A 17,215-nucleotide genomic window follows, 5' to 3' on the forward strand; every position below is an offset into this window, starting at 1 on the left:
AAGAAAGAAAGAAAGAAAGAAAGAAAGAAAGAAAGAAAGAAAGAAAAAGAAAGAAAGAAAGAAGGAAGGAAGGAAGGAAGGAAGGAAGGAAGAAAGAAAGAAAGAAAGAAAGAAAGAAAGAAAGAAAGAAAGAAAGAAAGAAAGAAAGAAAGAAAGAAAGAAAGAAAGAAAGAAAGAAAGAAAGAAAAGAAAGAAAGAAGCAAACAGAAGTTAAGCAACTTGCCCATATAGTTAGGAAGTATCTATTGAGTTCAAGTCTTCCTGACTTCAGGCCCACTTCAGCCTTTGTGATCCATTGTCACCTAACTGACTCTATTATTGAATATATTTCTCTCTCTCTCTCTCTCTCTCTCTCTCTCTCTCTCTCTTTCTCTCTCTCTCTCTCACTCTTCCTCCCTCCTTCTCTCCCTCTCTCAATCTATTAGCCTGCCACCTACTGACATGCCTGTCTTTCCATCCTTAAAATCACCCTCAATAGACCCTACCATCCTTACAAGCTATTGTCCTACAATAGTATATACCTTTTTCCTTTCTCATCCTAACTCTTTGAAAAAAACTGTTTTGTTGACTTAACATGCCCTCTAATAATTTTCTTCTAAATATTTTTCAATCTGGTTGTCATACTCTTCAGAGGTATATTTTTCTGTTCTTATTTTGATCAGATAAGACTTCAAGTTATAACAAGTGTGGGGGAGCTTACAGATGTGTGGCACCTGCTAGATTAGTACACTGTATGAAAATAACAGATTTTTCAGGGAACAATATATTCAATGATTAAATGTGCACATACACACACACAAACACACAAACAAACATACACACAGCATGACTATAAGTTAGCAAAGAACAGGATACGAGAAATGGCCAAACAACCCAAGAACGTTTTTCTAGTATCAAGTGTCTTCATTGAAGGACCCTGGGACAAATAATTTAAGAATTTGCCTTAATAATTGCAAAAGGGGCAGGTATGTGTGCTCTCTCTCTCTCTCTCTCCCTCTCTCTCTCTCTCTCTCTTCTCTCTCCTTGAGTTTTCTTTTAGGACACTGTGGTGGTGTTTCACACTTGGTCTTTGTCACATTAAACATTGTTTCATACTTATCTGTATGCATGTTATAGCTCCCTTTGAGGTCAGAGACCATGCAATTTATTTTAGCGTTTTCTTTAAAAATCAGCAAAAATCTGCCTTCTTTTCCTTCTGCTCTCCAACCTTACCCCATTTTTCCCCACCCCTCCCTGCTACCAATCAAAACAAAACAAAACAATTATTCACTTATTATCTACTTGTATAGTCAAAGAAAACAAATACCCACATTGATTGTGCTTTGACAATGTGGCAATCTGAATTCTGAGTTCCTCCACCTCTATAAATCATAAAGTGACTAGTCCGTTTCATCATCAGTGCTCTGGAATGTGATTGGTCATTGTGTTGGTCAATAAGAGTTCTTAAATCTTTCAAAGTAATTTGTTTTCATAATATCATCATTGTATGAATTGCTTTCTTCATTCTGCTCACTTTATTCTGCATCAGTTCATAAAAGTGTGTCAGTTCACAAAAGTTTTTCCAAGGTTTCTCTGAAACTATTTCCTTCATTTCTTACAGCACAGTAGTATTCTATTGCATTTATCTAACAAAACATATTTGACTAGTCCCCAATTCATGGACATGCCCATTTGTCCAAACATACACACACTTTTGAACATTCTATGAGTTTGTATTGCTTAGCACTAATCCATTCCTTAATCTTCACTCCCTCTTATTTTCCCTACTCCCTTCTCTTTTTTACCCCATTTCCCAGTGAAATAGTGAAACATATATCTGGACTCAACCCTGAGTCATTTTCCTTTTTTCTTTTCTTTTAACCGGTTCCAATTAGAATGAGGTTCAAGTGTCAGTGTTCTGCCTCCTCTTTCCCCTTTTGATTGTATTTCTTCTTGCATACCCTAATTACCTGAAATAATTTTCTCCATTCTTCCTCTTTCTTTCTTCACCCAATGTTCTTCTAAAATCATCAACACATAACAATACAGTCCCCTGCCTTCTGTCTAATTAGGCTCCATCTATGACCCTCAATGATGACAGGGTTCTGAGGGAAGGTCTATATCACCTCCCCATGTTTTATTCTCACATTGTTATTAGTTCAATTTTACCTGTTATATTTCTCTTTACTTCTGTGTTTGCATTCCAAAGTTTCTTTGCGGCTCTGGTCTATTCATCAAGAATGCTTGAAAATCAGTTCATTAAAAGGTCTATTTTCCTCTCATAAGATTATATTTAATGTTGGGTTTTTCTTGGTTATAAATCCATATCCTTTTTATTCATATATGTATACATGTATAATATAATATTATACATAAATATGTATATATTCCTTCTGGGATATCATATTCCAGGCCCTTAGATCCTTTATAGTGGTAGGTGTTAAATTGTATGGTCCTGACTGGAAGTCTTTGGTACTTGAATTATTTTTCTGGCTGCTTGTAGCATTTTTTTCTTTAACCTTAAAGTTCTGGATTTTGTCTTTGATCACAAAAGGGAGTATTTGCAAGTCATGCTATCTTTTAAAAAATAAAATTGCTCTTCAACAGTACTGACTATGGATTTGGTCAGTTTCCTGACTCAGTTATGTTGGAAGCCTCTTTCTTGAAGAATAATTCAAAGTTTTGTTTGATATCTAAGTTTCCTTTCTTTTTGGAATTCAGTAGAAACCAGTCTCTCAGAGGTGCCCTGCATGCCCGTGTTAAATCAGCAGCAGCAATAACTTGCTTCTGAAATAAGATGAGATGGAAGATTCACAGGGCAATTGGTCGTGTCATAATCTTATGGGCATGGTTGTGTTGGCTTTACTTGTCAAAGACAGGGAGAGGGAGAGTTAAGTGATATTTGAGCTGTTAAAAATGCTCACTGCCAATAAAATAAGAAAAAAATCCATATTGATGACAGTTATTTACAAAATTTTAAAAATCTTGACATGAAAAAAGTAGAAATAATACTCTTTTCCTAATCAAAATACCTCTGCCAATTTTACACTAACTTAAATTCTGCAAACATTAATTTATCATCTTCTGAATAGAAGGCACTGAAATACAAAGCTAAACAAACAAGGGTTACTACACTTAAGGAGTTTAGAATTTGATAGCCATTCGAAGTCAATGTCCAACTTACCTTCTGTGCCCTATCTCACACCTCTTTCCCACATATCCTTTGGATTTCAGTCAAACTGGATTAGCAAACTTCTCCCCTTGACCCCTGCCTTTCCAGTTCTCATGCCTGTGCTCTGGTTTCACTGAATGCTTGGCATGGATTCCCTCATTCTTCACTCCCTCCATCTCTGCTTCTATCATTCAAAGACCAACTCAGATGCCACCTCTTCCACAAAAGCTTAAGATCACAGGCTCATAGATTTAGAGTTGGAAAGGAAGGAAGAGGCCATTTAACCCAAGCTTTATTTCACAGATAGAGAAACTGAGCCTGATAGAAATGAAGTAGTTTGTTCAAGGTCACAGAGGTACTAAGTGGCAGAGCCAGTTTTTGAAACACAGGATCTCTGACCCTAGATGCCATCTTGAAATCCCTCTCCTCTATTGACAAATCATCCCCTATTTCTCATGCTCATAACACCTTCTTTGGACATCTCCTTTTATTTATTGCATTATGTCTCCACAGAATCATAACTTTAGTGTCATCAGGGGACCTCAGAGGTTACCTTGTCCAACTCTCTCATTTTATAGATTGGGAAACTGAAATCTAGAAAGAGTAAATGATCTGATCAAAGTTAACACAAGTCATAGGACTGGAATTTGACCATGGGTCCTCTGCCAATTTGATGCTCTTTTGTATTATATAATGTATAATATTATATAATATATATTGCATAATAATTATATAATTACAATTATATGTCTCCCTCCACTGCCTTTTCATTGTAGGATTATTGAGGGCAGACTGTGTTGTTTCATATTTTTGTTCCCAGTATATAGTTCTTAGGATAATGACTTGCATATAGTACTGTGGGAAAAAAATCAAGAAGTCAAGCCAGTAACCAGTTATTGAGTGTCTATTATGTGCCAAGCACTGTACTTATCACTGGGGATACAAAGACAGGCAAAAATGAGTCCCAGACTTCAAGGAACTCATAGTCGAATAGGAAAAGCAACATGTAAACAACTATGTACAAACAAGATAAAGACAGGACAAATTAGAGATACTCTCATAGGGAAGGCACTAAGATTTTAGTTTAGAATTTGAGGAATTCAGGAAAGTCAGGAGGCAGAGATGAGGAGAGACAGAGTTTCCAGTATGTTGGGCAGTCAATGAAAATGTCCAGGGTTAGTAGCTGGCATGCGTTGTCAGCATGAACAGCAAGATCACCAGTTGCACTTGAAAATCACATAATCTCTATGAATCTCAGTTTTCTCATCTGAAAAATAGGGGTAGTAATAATTGTAGTACCATGTTGTAGTATTATTGTTAGAAGTAAATAAGACTAAGTACAAAAAGTACTGTGCAACCTTTAGAGTAATATAGGCATGTCAGTTATATTAGCTTCTTGATAAATGTCCAATTGAATTGTATTTAATTAGCTGAGAAATGAAAATATAACAAATAACCATAATAGCAGTGTGTTGTAGTGGACAGAGAGAAGGCCACAAAGTTAGGAAGACCTGGCTTTATGGACTGCTTCTGACACATACTGGTCATGTGACCCTAGGCAAGTTACTTAAATTCTCAATACTGCATGGAAATCTCCAGGACTATACATTACAGAAAAAAAAGTGCTGAACTTGGTTGTTGGCAGAAGTTCCTCTCTAGGAGTTCCCTAGACTGGTAAAGTAATAGTTTTAATCCTTCTTCCAATGTCCAAATACAATATAAGCACATATGGAAAATACTGAGGAATTCATTTAATTGAATATTGTAATTTTTCATGAATTAAAAGGATTTTATGGATTTGATTTCTTAAAAAAAAATCCTTAAATATTTTTGAAGTTTATTGCCTTTCCTCAAACCCTTTATAAATGAGATAATCAAGAGAAAAGTCTTCATGTATATAATGTTTATTTCTAAAATATTTTCTATCTATTATTTTAAAATCACATAAATCATATTAGACATAGGTATGGCAGATGATATCTTTCCAGCCCAGATCAAGATCTAACTTGCTCAAGGTCACAAAACTAGTTAAAGTCGTTGTATAGTACCTTGGCATTTTTGTTTATTTTGTTTCATTTTTTGTTAATTTCAACCCTAGCTTTCATTCTATTAGTTTGCATATTAGCAAACTTTCACACCACGTATAAGCAAATTTTGGTTTATAATGATTGAAAATTGATTCCATTTTTCAAGAAACAGCATGTACATACAAAGAAACTGTGCAAATTTTTGGACGTTGCTTTCCCCCCTGCAAACAACAACGACAACAACAAAAAAACTCGACTAACTTTTGAAAGATAATAAGTTGATTATAAAACCCTTAGTTCATAATTGATATATCTGGGAGATGGGGCCTCATGTCTTTTATTCATATGGTGAATCAGTAGAATATAACCAGTTTGAGGTCAAGGAATGTTTTCCTTTTTGTCCTTATATCCCAAGTATCTAACATAGCACCTTGAACATACATAATAGGTATTTAACAAATAATTTGTTGTTGTTGTTGATTGTCGAACTGGATTCAACAAACATTGGTTAAGTGGCTACTATGTGTAGAGCACAATACTCAGTACTTGTGGAGATAACCAAATTTAGATAAAACATAATCCTTACCTTTACAGAGGTTACAGACAGGACAATAATGTAATACCAAATATTATGTAGGAATTTCCATAAAGATATGGAAACTACCATGTTATGGTCTCAGCAAACTGTTTCTAACTGGCAGGGCGTACCAGAGTGTATTCAATAGGATGAGTTTGACTTTGATTTTAAAGGTGAACAGGAATTCAAGAGGCAAAGAGTCATATAGGCACTTGAAACTGTACAATAAGGAGGCAGAAGCTAGAGGACAAAGTCAGGGCTGTGTCGTGGAAATAGAAAACAGCCTACACCTGTTGTCTCATAGAGTACATGAAAACAACTCATATGAAATAAGGCTCTGTCAGTAGAGTGACACAAGATTATATATAGTGTATATTTTTAATATATATTTTATTTTTAACATTATAAGCACATATTAACCATAGAGGTGTTGTAGTAAAGCTTCATGCATCAAATTAATTATTATTGAATTAATAATTATATATTATTCAATAAATTATTATTTAATTAATGTATTATTTATACATTAAACTAATTATTAAATTAAAATAATATTTTGGATGAAGGGGTGATCAAGCAACACCCTTAAGTCTCTTAGTCTTTTTATTCTCCCCACTTGACTGCCTATCTCACTCTCTACCAAAGCTATTCCAAACATTTCCTTTCCTCCTCATTCCTTCCACATTTCTCCCTACTCTCTCTCTCCTCTTACTTTACTGAAAAAAATGAAGTCATTTGACATGAGCTCTCTTTTTTCCAGTTCTCTTCATCTCAAAACACTTCAATATCCTCTTCCACTCTCTCCCCCTTTTCCTCCAGTTTCTTCATCCTTCTTGACCTCCCTGCACTGTTAACCACCCTCTCCCTGGATAGTCTCCCCTCTCTTGTGTGTCCATGACCTTGACACTAATCCCTATTCACCTTCTACGTGATTGATCCTTCTCAATCATCTAACTAAGGTAAAGTAAGTAGGCATCATTACCTCCAGATATTTCTTCAGAATTATATATTTCTGGAATTGATTTTAGATATGACAAGAGAAAATGTTCTACATGACTTTATTTACTTATTTTCTTATATACATTTTGGATTTTTCACCTCAGTTACTTTCTAGTTTATGACCCTGGACAAGTATTCAGCTTTTCTGGACCTCACTTTTCTCATCAGTAAAAAAAAAAAAAGTAGATGGAAATTAATGACCTTTAAAGTCACTTATAGTTCTAAATTTATGATCCTTTAACTAGACAGGATATAGTCAACAAGCTCATAAGTCATTACTAATAGTATGCTGGGGGCTACTAATATTGATCATGTGTCTTTTTTTATCAACTGTCCTTCGTGGATGGCTTGGCCAATTTCTTTAAAGTGTCTACAAATCTGTGCCAGGATTCATTGTTAGTCACATCTCAAAGGATGTCCTATGCCTGCCAAAATGACCGAGATCCTCATGGATATCAAAAGTCCTCCTCTAGAAGCTGATGTTTGTGGACAACGTGAAATGTTTTAGCCAAAAGAATTCTATGCCTGGAATGTACACAGAATTGTCTGCATGCTGCCAGTCCATGGGTAAAAGGCCAACGGTCCTGCTTTCAAAAAGCTGTATTAATGTGCAAAGGCAGGGATCTTCCCCCTGATTAAGCATACACAGACATTCTTTAACTAAGTCAAATCCTCTGACTGGGAGGTGAAGGGATGAACTGTTTATGGACTGCTAAGCCAGAAGAGGTTTGAATTCAAAAGTCATTAGTTATCCAGGAACAGCCTGTTGCCTATGGCTTGTTCCTGCCTGGCATGTTCAAGTGAGGAAACAAGAATGAAATGCAGTGTGAGGAGAAAGGCCTCAGGCCTTTCTCTCTCTCACTGGGACCATGTCTGGTGGTCCAAAAGCACATGGCCCTGACACTACTCTCTCTCTTTTGTCTAATCTCTTTGCATTTAGGTGGATTATTAGACATAGCTATGACCTTCTGATTTCTGAAAGGTTGGTATGAAGTCTAGGACCTGGAGTAATTGCTGGGATGGGAAGGAGAATGAGCCCAAGTACTAAAGAGTGACTGACTCGATCTAGCCCAGGGGTAGCAAAGATGTACATTCTCCCAATCATTGGCTAGATGGTATTTCAAAGTGAACTTGGTGATGAAAGATAAGAAACTTTCTATTCTTGCTTACTTTCTTAGTAAATATCCCTGGGCAAAAGTTAATTGATATTAATGAATTAAATGAAACTAATTACTAGTGGCAACATATATGTTTCTGTGTATAGATCCCAGTGTTTAATATAGCGCCTGGTACATAGTGGGTGCTTAATATTGTTTATTGATTGATCTATATGTATATGTACATATATAAGCATATGTATGCATACATGTGTGTCTATGTATAGACATGTATTTGTACACACAAGTGTATGTGTAGATATGTGTGTGGATATGTATGTGTGTATGTATGTGTAGACTCATATCCTTGTCCTGCCTTCTTATGGGGCTCATGAAATCTGGTATATGCATATTCATATATATGTGTGTATGTATTACAAACTTATACATACCTGCATGCACTTATAATTACACAAAACCATATAAATCAATTCAATCCTGGTACAATGTTTCATTATATGAATTTTGAGTATACAGCCCTTTCTTGCATCCTTGTTGTGACTATAATAAATAATTAAATAGAAAACCGGTAATCATTCAAGAGGAACCTTAAGGGGTGCTTTCTGGATTTAACCACTTTATATATATATATGTGTGTGTGTGTGTGTGTGTGTGTGTGTGTGTGTATGTATTTTTACATATTTACGTATATATTTATATATAAATATATGTATATGCATATGCATGTAATTATGCATATATGCGTATGTATATAGTCTTTTTAAACTTCATATTTGATGACATTGCTGTCTTTATTTCCATTCTGACTGCCACCACTCTTGTTTTGACTCTTGCACTTAATATATGGGTTATGTCAATCTTCTCTTACTGAAAATAATTTCTGTCGATCCAATATTTCTTCCCTCTAGTTCGTTTTATACTTTGTGGCTAGATTAATCTTTCTAAATACCCAGTCTTAATATGTCACTCCAACTCATAGCACAATTAATGTTAGTAGTGAAACTAGGGCTTAAGGAAAGATTAAAATTAGGGAGATAGAGATTGTGTTGACCCTCAAGGAAGACTTGCTTCTGTCTAGATTGCATATTTCCCCTTCGTAATACCTATATCTATTGATTTTGCATCCATCTATTGACTTTTTAGCTATAGCATGCTCAGTGGTCACACCTTATAAAACTGTCTCAGTAGACAAGATAAACCAAGTTAAAAGTAACCTGCAGGCCTTAAACCCATTAGTGATTTAGGGGGATGTCTACCCCAAGCATGTGAAGACTCCTCCCCCCACCCCCATGGCAAATGAGGACAATTTGTTTCAAATGATGTGAAAACTGAAGCAGGTGCTATGGAGAGCTTAGATCTTGGTCAGATATAGAAGGTACCAAGATCACCCACTGCATCCCAGGCCATCACTAGTCATCTGGACTTTTCTTTTCTTGCCACTGAAATTAGGTGACTGCAGAAGAGAGAATGAGACCCATGACTTTGTACAACTCTGCCTCACTCAAATCCAATTCACAGGCAAGTGATGTCATTGGTCCTCTTCAAAAAGGACAAAAACATCTGTTGACTTTCCAATTTAGAAAGCTACCTTTAGGATAAGTAAACGAGAGTGGCCTTATTGGCTTCTTCAGGTCCTCAAAAGATCATTCTGCTTACTCCTAAGTAAATATTTTGTAAAAATTATAGCTCTTTAAATGTTCGAAAACCCTAATCCACATGACTAACCTGAGTGCATTTGAGAGCCATGGTCATAGAGAACCAAATGTGTTGATTCAGCCTCATGAAACCCAAGTCAAGACAACCTGGCACTTCTGGTGTGAGATCAGGTGGAACTTAAATGTGCAGAGACAGGCCTTTTCCAAGCAGCTTTCACCTCATGTCAGGTTTCTTATTCCCACCCCCTCTCCCCCCAAAAAAAACCCCTCAGACTGAGGTTTTATGCTCCATTTTCTTTCTTTGAAGTATTGTCAAAGACCAGGTAGACCGAATCAATAAATCAATTATTCAGTAAACGTATAATCATCATCATCATCATCATTATCCTATGTGCCAAGCGCTGTGCTAGGTGCTGGGATAAAATGCCAAAAGCTCCACAGTCTTTGTTCCTAAGGAGTTTGTAATCAAGTAGGAATGAAACACACACACACACACACACACACACACACACGGAAGCAGATGAGGAAAGACGCAAGGTGATTTTTGGAGATAGGCACAACTGGAGGGATTTGAGCTGAGTCTGAAAGGAAATTAAGAATGCTCAGAGGTATATGGTGGCTTCTAGGTATGTGAAACAGCCAGTATAATTATAGGCAAGGTGACAGAGGATGGGCTGTTATACATACATGGATAACAGTAAATGAAGAATATTAAAAAGGTCTGTCTGTATCATAGTATACCATGGTGTACGTGAGGAGTGTTAGTGTGAGTGTGAGTGTGAGTGTGTGTGTGTGTATGTGTGTGTGTGTGTGTGTGTATGTTTTGGAGAAAGGGCTGTACAATATTCTGAAAAAGTAGGCTGGAGCTAGGTTGTGAAAGGTTTTACATGCAGGAGGAGTTTTCATGGCTAGAAGTAAGAGATGAACTTTCTTTAAGGATGTCTGACAAGAATTTAAAAAGCCTGTTGTTGAAAAAAACTACACCTATAACAGGGGTGGGGAACCTGCAACCTGGAGACCACATGTGTTCCTCTAAGTCCCCTTTGACCGAACAACCACACTTGAGGACCTAGAGGGCCACATGTAGCCTTGAGGCTATAGGTTCCTCACTCCTGACCTAGAATCCAGAACCATGGGTTTGATTCTCAATTCTGACCAGCTGTGACTATGGACAAGTCCTCTAAGCCTCAATTTCTTCAACTTTAAAATGGAGAAAAACACAGTTACTCTCTTCACCTTTTACAATATCTTTGTGATGAAAGTCATACACCTTTAAGAGCTTATATACACATGAATTATTATTACAAATGTGGTTAGAAAATAGTTAACTTCTTAACACTTCGACATGGTGACTGGTTCTAGTGCTCATCTTCTCTGGCACTCAGTTGTGTTAGGCTCCATCTCTCACCTAAACCTTCAGTTCCAGCATTTCTACCATGAGTGTGTCTAATATTAAGAGTTCATATTTCTGACTCCCCTTTTGATTTTCTCTTTTCTCTGTTCTCTGACCCTTTCTGTCATTGAGTCTAATAGCTCTCACCTTCGGTAAAATTTTTGACTTAAAGAAAAAATATACTTGTTAGTCCAGCATCTGAGCCTGGACTCTTGGCTGGATTTTTTGCTGGAAAGGTTCACCATAGCAGGTGTTACAGTATTAAGTTTCCTTTCTTTTTTGTTGCCAGGGAAAAAATAGGGCTGGATTTGGAGCAATTTCTGTTGCTGAGTGAAGAAGAGATTACAAGTAGGGTTCCAAAGGCGTTTGAATGGTATCCAAATCCTTTGAATGTTAAGTAGATATTCTATAAAGGCTGGTTATATGTTCAATCATTGTGATTTCCATTTCATGGATAGATTTCTTCTGGAGGGTTTTGTGTTTTGAATTGTGATGAAGCTTTAGCATGCTACCTTCCTCCTCTAAATCTTACAGCTCACTATTTTTATCTCCCTAGTAAGTTAAAGATTTTAGAATTAATTCTTTCCCTAGTTTAAGTTGTTAACATTTCTCAGGTGAATTAGCATGTTGAAATGAGTGTGCGATAAATATTGCACAGCAATTACCCAGATCTCTTCCCCAAATGATTCTGCCTTGTAGCTCCAGATCTATATCTTGCCAGATGGTATTGGGATCACGAATCCAACAATCAGGAGTTCCCATATATGTAGAAATATCACAGACAGAGTGTGGTGTTAGAGTGCAAATAGTACCTTTTATACTTGAGTTTTTAGGATGTTTGATGTAGAGCACTTCTGATAGCACAGAATTAATTGTTCTTTAAACAAATGCCACCACACATCTGCCCAAACACCCTAATTGTATTCGAAGGATGAGAAACTGACATAAAAGTTGCACCTAAAATGATACCAAAGCAATTGGATGAAAAATTTAAAAACTCAGCCAAGCCCCAGTTTGATCTACATTGAACTGTCCCCTCTTCCCTTGAATTGTTAACATTATTTTTTCTAAGCTGACCAGCCATTTAGGAATGGTTAACTAGATCAGAGTAGGTAATAAAATAAAATCCAGCAAACATTTTTTAAGCAATTGCCATGTGTAATAATATGATGTAATATAATATAATACAAGCTTTGGAGTCACACAGCCACTGCCTTCAAGGAGCTTAGATTCTAATGCAGGGGTGAGGGAGAAGCTAAAGCATATCATCTAGATAAGCTTCTTAACACTTCTTGATCATACAAAAGCCGAAGAGAGGTTTTGGTTTGTTTGATTTTGTACAGGTAAATTCAAGGATGTCAGGGCTACTTTTGTTCCACAACAGGGACCCAAGTGAGCAACTTTTGAAGTCAACTGGAAATTCAACTCCTAAGCCAGTTCATCATATGAAAAGTGAAAAGGAAGGAGGTGCAAAGTTCCTTAACTTAATCCTACGACTTGTAACATCAAGAGCAGGTTCATTGGCAAAGCATTAAAATTCAGTCTCTGAATTTCAGAGAGAAACAAATGGCACATTATGCAAGAGTTTCCATAGAGATGTCCCATCCAGCTAAGTATAAGAGGATTTCTTTCTCAAAGGGTTTGGGAGTTCAGAAATGACGCACATGCTTCAGCTCTATTCGGTAGGCCCCGTTCAACGGGAGGGAGAGCAGTGCATGTCCTTTTCCTTTCCCACTGATATTTCTGATGCCTTTCTTGATGGTGAGAGAACTGAGGTCTTTCATGCTATTACTGTCATGCCTATGCAGTGCTTTACTTGGAGTACCAGTAGAAATGTAGGAAGATGAAAACTCCATCCTCTTGAGCACCAGCCATAAAATACGAATAAGACTTTGATCTCCATTGAGCTAAGACACACGTGGGGGTGAATTCCCTCTTGGTACCCATCTCAGAGCCATTCTTTAATTGCCTTGCCTCACAGCTCAAGTCAAGTGTCTTAATAAGCCATGAGCACTGACTTTAAAGGACCTTAACAAGAAGGGCCCCAAAGGAAAGACAAACTTTTCCACCAGCCTTTCCATTGTGAATTAGGAACTAGCGTTCCATCCTTCCATTCTTAAAACTCACAGGGAGGTACAAGCAGCGATGCTGACAGTGTGTATTTGCAGATGCCACCATATGGGTCTGGAAAAACTAGTTGCACTGATGATTCCCTGCACATGTAGGAGACAGTTTGCATTGTTGGCATCGTCCCTGCACAGAAACAAGCACAGCTTAGCAAAGTGGAGCAGATGGCACCAGATCTGGTGCCAGGGAAGCAGTGAATTAAAGGTTATACCCACCAGGTTTGATGCCGGGCCAATTTGAATTGGTACAGAAGCTTCGGCCCACCTGCTTATTGGCCTCATGACATCTGGCATCTTTTTATTTTTATTTTTTTTATTTTTGGACTGAACTGAATGCAGCAAGGGAAAAAAATCCTGTCATTTTAAAAGCTGGTTACAAGTCAGTGGCTTTAAAAATTCCAACAAAAAAGAACCCCAGGCCAACCATGTTAATGTTTTCGATTAATGATTCTGCTGCAACTTTGGGGGCCGGGGATTATAGAGTAGTACATGGAGTTGGATCCCCATTTATAGTAACACTTATTGGAGGGAGTGGACTTCTGAAAAGACCATAAAGGAAAAAGAAAAAGATTGTGAGGAATTTGTAAATATCCACAGTAGAAGAAAGCTATTATCAGCTCTGTCCTGGGTAGTGTCATTAGTATCGAGGGAAGAAAAGCAACTTGTTTGTATTTACCCTAATGACTTTTCACACAGTAATTATTAAAAACCATTGTGGCATTCACTGCACATTCAAGGTACCAGCTCTAAAGAGTTTTTCTCAGCTCAAATCTGGCCTTGTGAGGTTTCCCCTTGCAGGATTGCATGAGCGGCACTTTTTACTTCAGATCTGGGCCTCACTTCCTCTGCACACATTTCCAAACTGTACACAAATAAACATCATACCCAGCCCCATGGTAGCAGTGTGTGCAGATGACGGAAACCTGTTTACATGCATCTTCCATTTGGGATTTGAGTCCCTCTTCCCTTGGTGTGAAATGAAAGCATTTAGCTGAATTACACTCCCGAGATGATTAGCTCCCTAACCAAGCCATCCCTCTGATTCAAAGTTGGTAAGGCCTACTTCAAAGTCATCAACAATTTAGTGATTTCAACTTCACTTTAAATATATTTATTTTTATAATTTAAAAATAAGACCAAATAACTGTAAATATATTAATTAGCAAGAGATAAGTAAATGCCAATTAATCAAATATCTAATATATAGGTAAGACTTGCACTCAGATGAGTTGCAAAATTTAATGACCTTTAAATTTTTGGAACTGTGAAATTTATTTTTTTGTTAAGCCTTTAATTTCCTTCTCTCAGTTTCTAGAAACTATAATTATAAAGTACTCCCAGCAGAAGACTCATTGTGACAGGGTTGAGTTCCCTCTTTTTAGAAAGAGTCTTAAGAAAGTAAGACAAGAGTAGGTAGTCTAAGAAAGGAGACAGGAATTAGTCCTAGTTGATTTAAAAGGGAGGAGAGAGGAGTGGGAATGGGAAAAGCTCCTTTCTATTTGGATGAGCAACTAGAAGAGATCTGACTTTTTAAGAAGTCAGTTGAGACCTTTTAGAGGAAGTACTGCAGAAGCAGTTTAGTACAGTGGAAAGTGAGCTGAATGTGTATTCAGATGATTTAGGTTTATGACTCCCATCAACTACCTATCTGACCCTGGATGTCAGCTGGATGTCTCAGGGACTCCCTTTCTTCATTTACTTCATTGCTTCATTTACTTCCTCTCTATGGAGAGGCTTAAGGAGTCAAGAGACAGTGGGATGTTTCTAGCCCCAGAAATAAATCAAATTTGGGAAATCCAAAATGTGTCCATTTTCTGAATTTAGGAATAGCTCAAAGACAAATAGCATCTCCTAGTTAGTGCCCTCTCTGGACCTCATGGGCCAAAGCACAGGAATGAGGCATGGAAAGTAAGAGTAATCAACATTTATTTAAGAAACAATGTCCTGGGGCAGCTAGGTGGTGCAGTGAATAGAGCACTGGCCCTGGAGTCAGGAGGACCTGAGTTCAAATCTGACCTCAGACACTTAACATAAAAAACTAGTCATGTGACCCTGGGCAAGTGACAACCCTAATTGCCCTCCAAAAAGAAAAGAAAAAGAAACAGAGTCCAGTCTATCACAAAGATAACTACTATCTATTATCTTCCAGCTTTTCCCTAAATACTATAATGATGTCACCACAAAAGTTCTCTATTGTCATACTAGAAAAAAATGTCTGTTTATCTTCAGCGTAGTAGGGAGCTACAGGTGAATAACTCTCTTCATCAATACAGATTGACACTTTCTCTGCAGCTTACTGTCTTCAAGTTACCTAAGGTTAAGGACTAGGGCCAGCATGGATGTGTCAGAGGTCAGACATTATGCCAGATGTTGCTAGTTCTGAAGTCAGTTCTCTGTTTTATATTCCTCTTCAGTTATTATTATTAATTACTGCTACTACTACTAAAATATTAACTGGGATCCCATCATGATGTTCACGTCAATTACCATCGCACTTTTCCCCCTTCCCTAAGGACAAATCATGCTAATGCTCTCTACCTCAACCCCCAAAGAAAGATTTGAGAGAGAAAAAGAGGAAGAAGAGGGAGAGGGAGAAAGAAAGGAGGAGGAGGAGAGACAGAGGGAGAGAGGGAGAGAGAGAGAGAGAGAGAGAGAGAGGAAGGGGGAAAAATCTCATCTAAGTCACAAGATTTAAAATAAAACCACAATAGCCTTTTTATGTATATTTTTTCTAAGAGCTAGAATGCTACAGACCCATATATTGATATCAAGTTCCTTAAATTCATCTTAATTGTTAAGAAAAGAAATTAACCCCCACATTGCCTTGATCTAATTTAAATCCATATAGTATGTATGTATCATAATGCATTTCCATAATGAAATAAAGGAATGCTTAATCATACCCACACCAATGAACTTCACTAATACCAGAATTACTTAGTGTTTCAGATAACTCACTCATTTATATTTGATACTCTTTCATAATTCTATTCACCTAGAATTCATTTCAATTTTTTCTAAGGTGTCCTTCTACAATACTGTTCCTTTATTATTGTTATCCAAAGACATCTTAGGGTTGTCAGAGTCAAAGGTTATATCTTATTCAGGTTTTTCATAAATAATTCTTGTCTTCAACCTGGTACTAAATTACTACCTTAGCTTTCATTGTGGTGGTGAAGCATGGTTTCAAAACAATTCATTTTCCCTGCTGAACTATTTTTTTTTAATGCCCCAAGACAAAGAAGGAAATTCTCTTTTCTACAGGGGTTGGTTGGATGAGGAAATCACTTACCCGATAACTGACTTCTTTGGAAAAGGCAATAGAAGACAAAGATCATAGATCTAAGACCTGGAAGGAACCTTAGAATCTATTCAGTCCAACACCCTTTTGTTATCAATGAGGAAGCAGAGGGCTAAAGAGGTATAGCAACTTGCCAAAGGACACCCAAAAAGTAAATGTGAGAGACAGTATTATACTTTATGTCCTTGGAATCAATAGCCATGCTATTTCTACAATATCACAGTTGGGCTAAGGGCAAATAAGTAGAAAGACATTTCAGATTGATTTAGGGGACATTAGAAAGTAGTAGAATTTACCATTTGAGCAGCAACATGACAGTAAATACTATGCAGAATGTAATGTTATGCATTCCCTTTCCAATATATTGATGAATAAATTCACATTGACAGATTGACCAAGCAAAAGTATGGATAAAAGATGGGCAAGGTCTCTGAATACAAGAGTATGAAACAATGAGACCTTGGCCACTGCTAAACTGCTCTGTGAGTTCTGAACATTCTCCCTCAACCCTGAAGTACTTTTAACAGTTATTCATAAAAGAATAAAGTTGGATGCTAAACTATAACATGGAGCACCCTAGCCAAGATCTCTATGAACTGTGTGATTATGTTTGAAGATGAGGGTATACTTTTTAGCCTACTGACACTGATGCTGGACCAAATGTGTCTCTGATTTTCCTTAAGAATGGGGTCTATGGGGGCAGCTAGGTGGCTCAGTCAGTAGGAGCGCTGGCCCCAGAGTCGGGAGGACCCAGGATCAGTTCTGGCCTGTGATAGTAATGGCAATTAAAGATTCCCCTGTATTGGCTTGGTTTTCAAATTGATTGTATTAAAACCCAGAGTTTGTTAATCCCACAGGTGGGATTAAC

Source organism: Petaurus breviceps, unplaced genomic scaffold (genome assembly GCF_028583685.1).
Source record: "Petaurus breviceps papuanus isolate PSGF00001 unplaced genomic scaffold, PetGlider_PUasm1.0 179, whole genome shotgun sequence".
Classification (NCBI taxonomy): domain Eukaryota; kingdom Metazoa; phylum Chordata; class Mammalia; order Diprotodontia; family Petauridae; genus Petaurus; species Petaurus breviceps.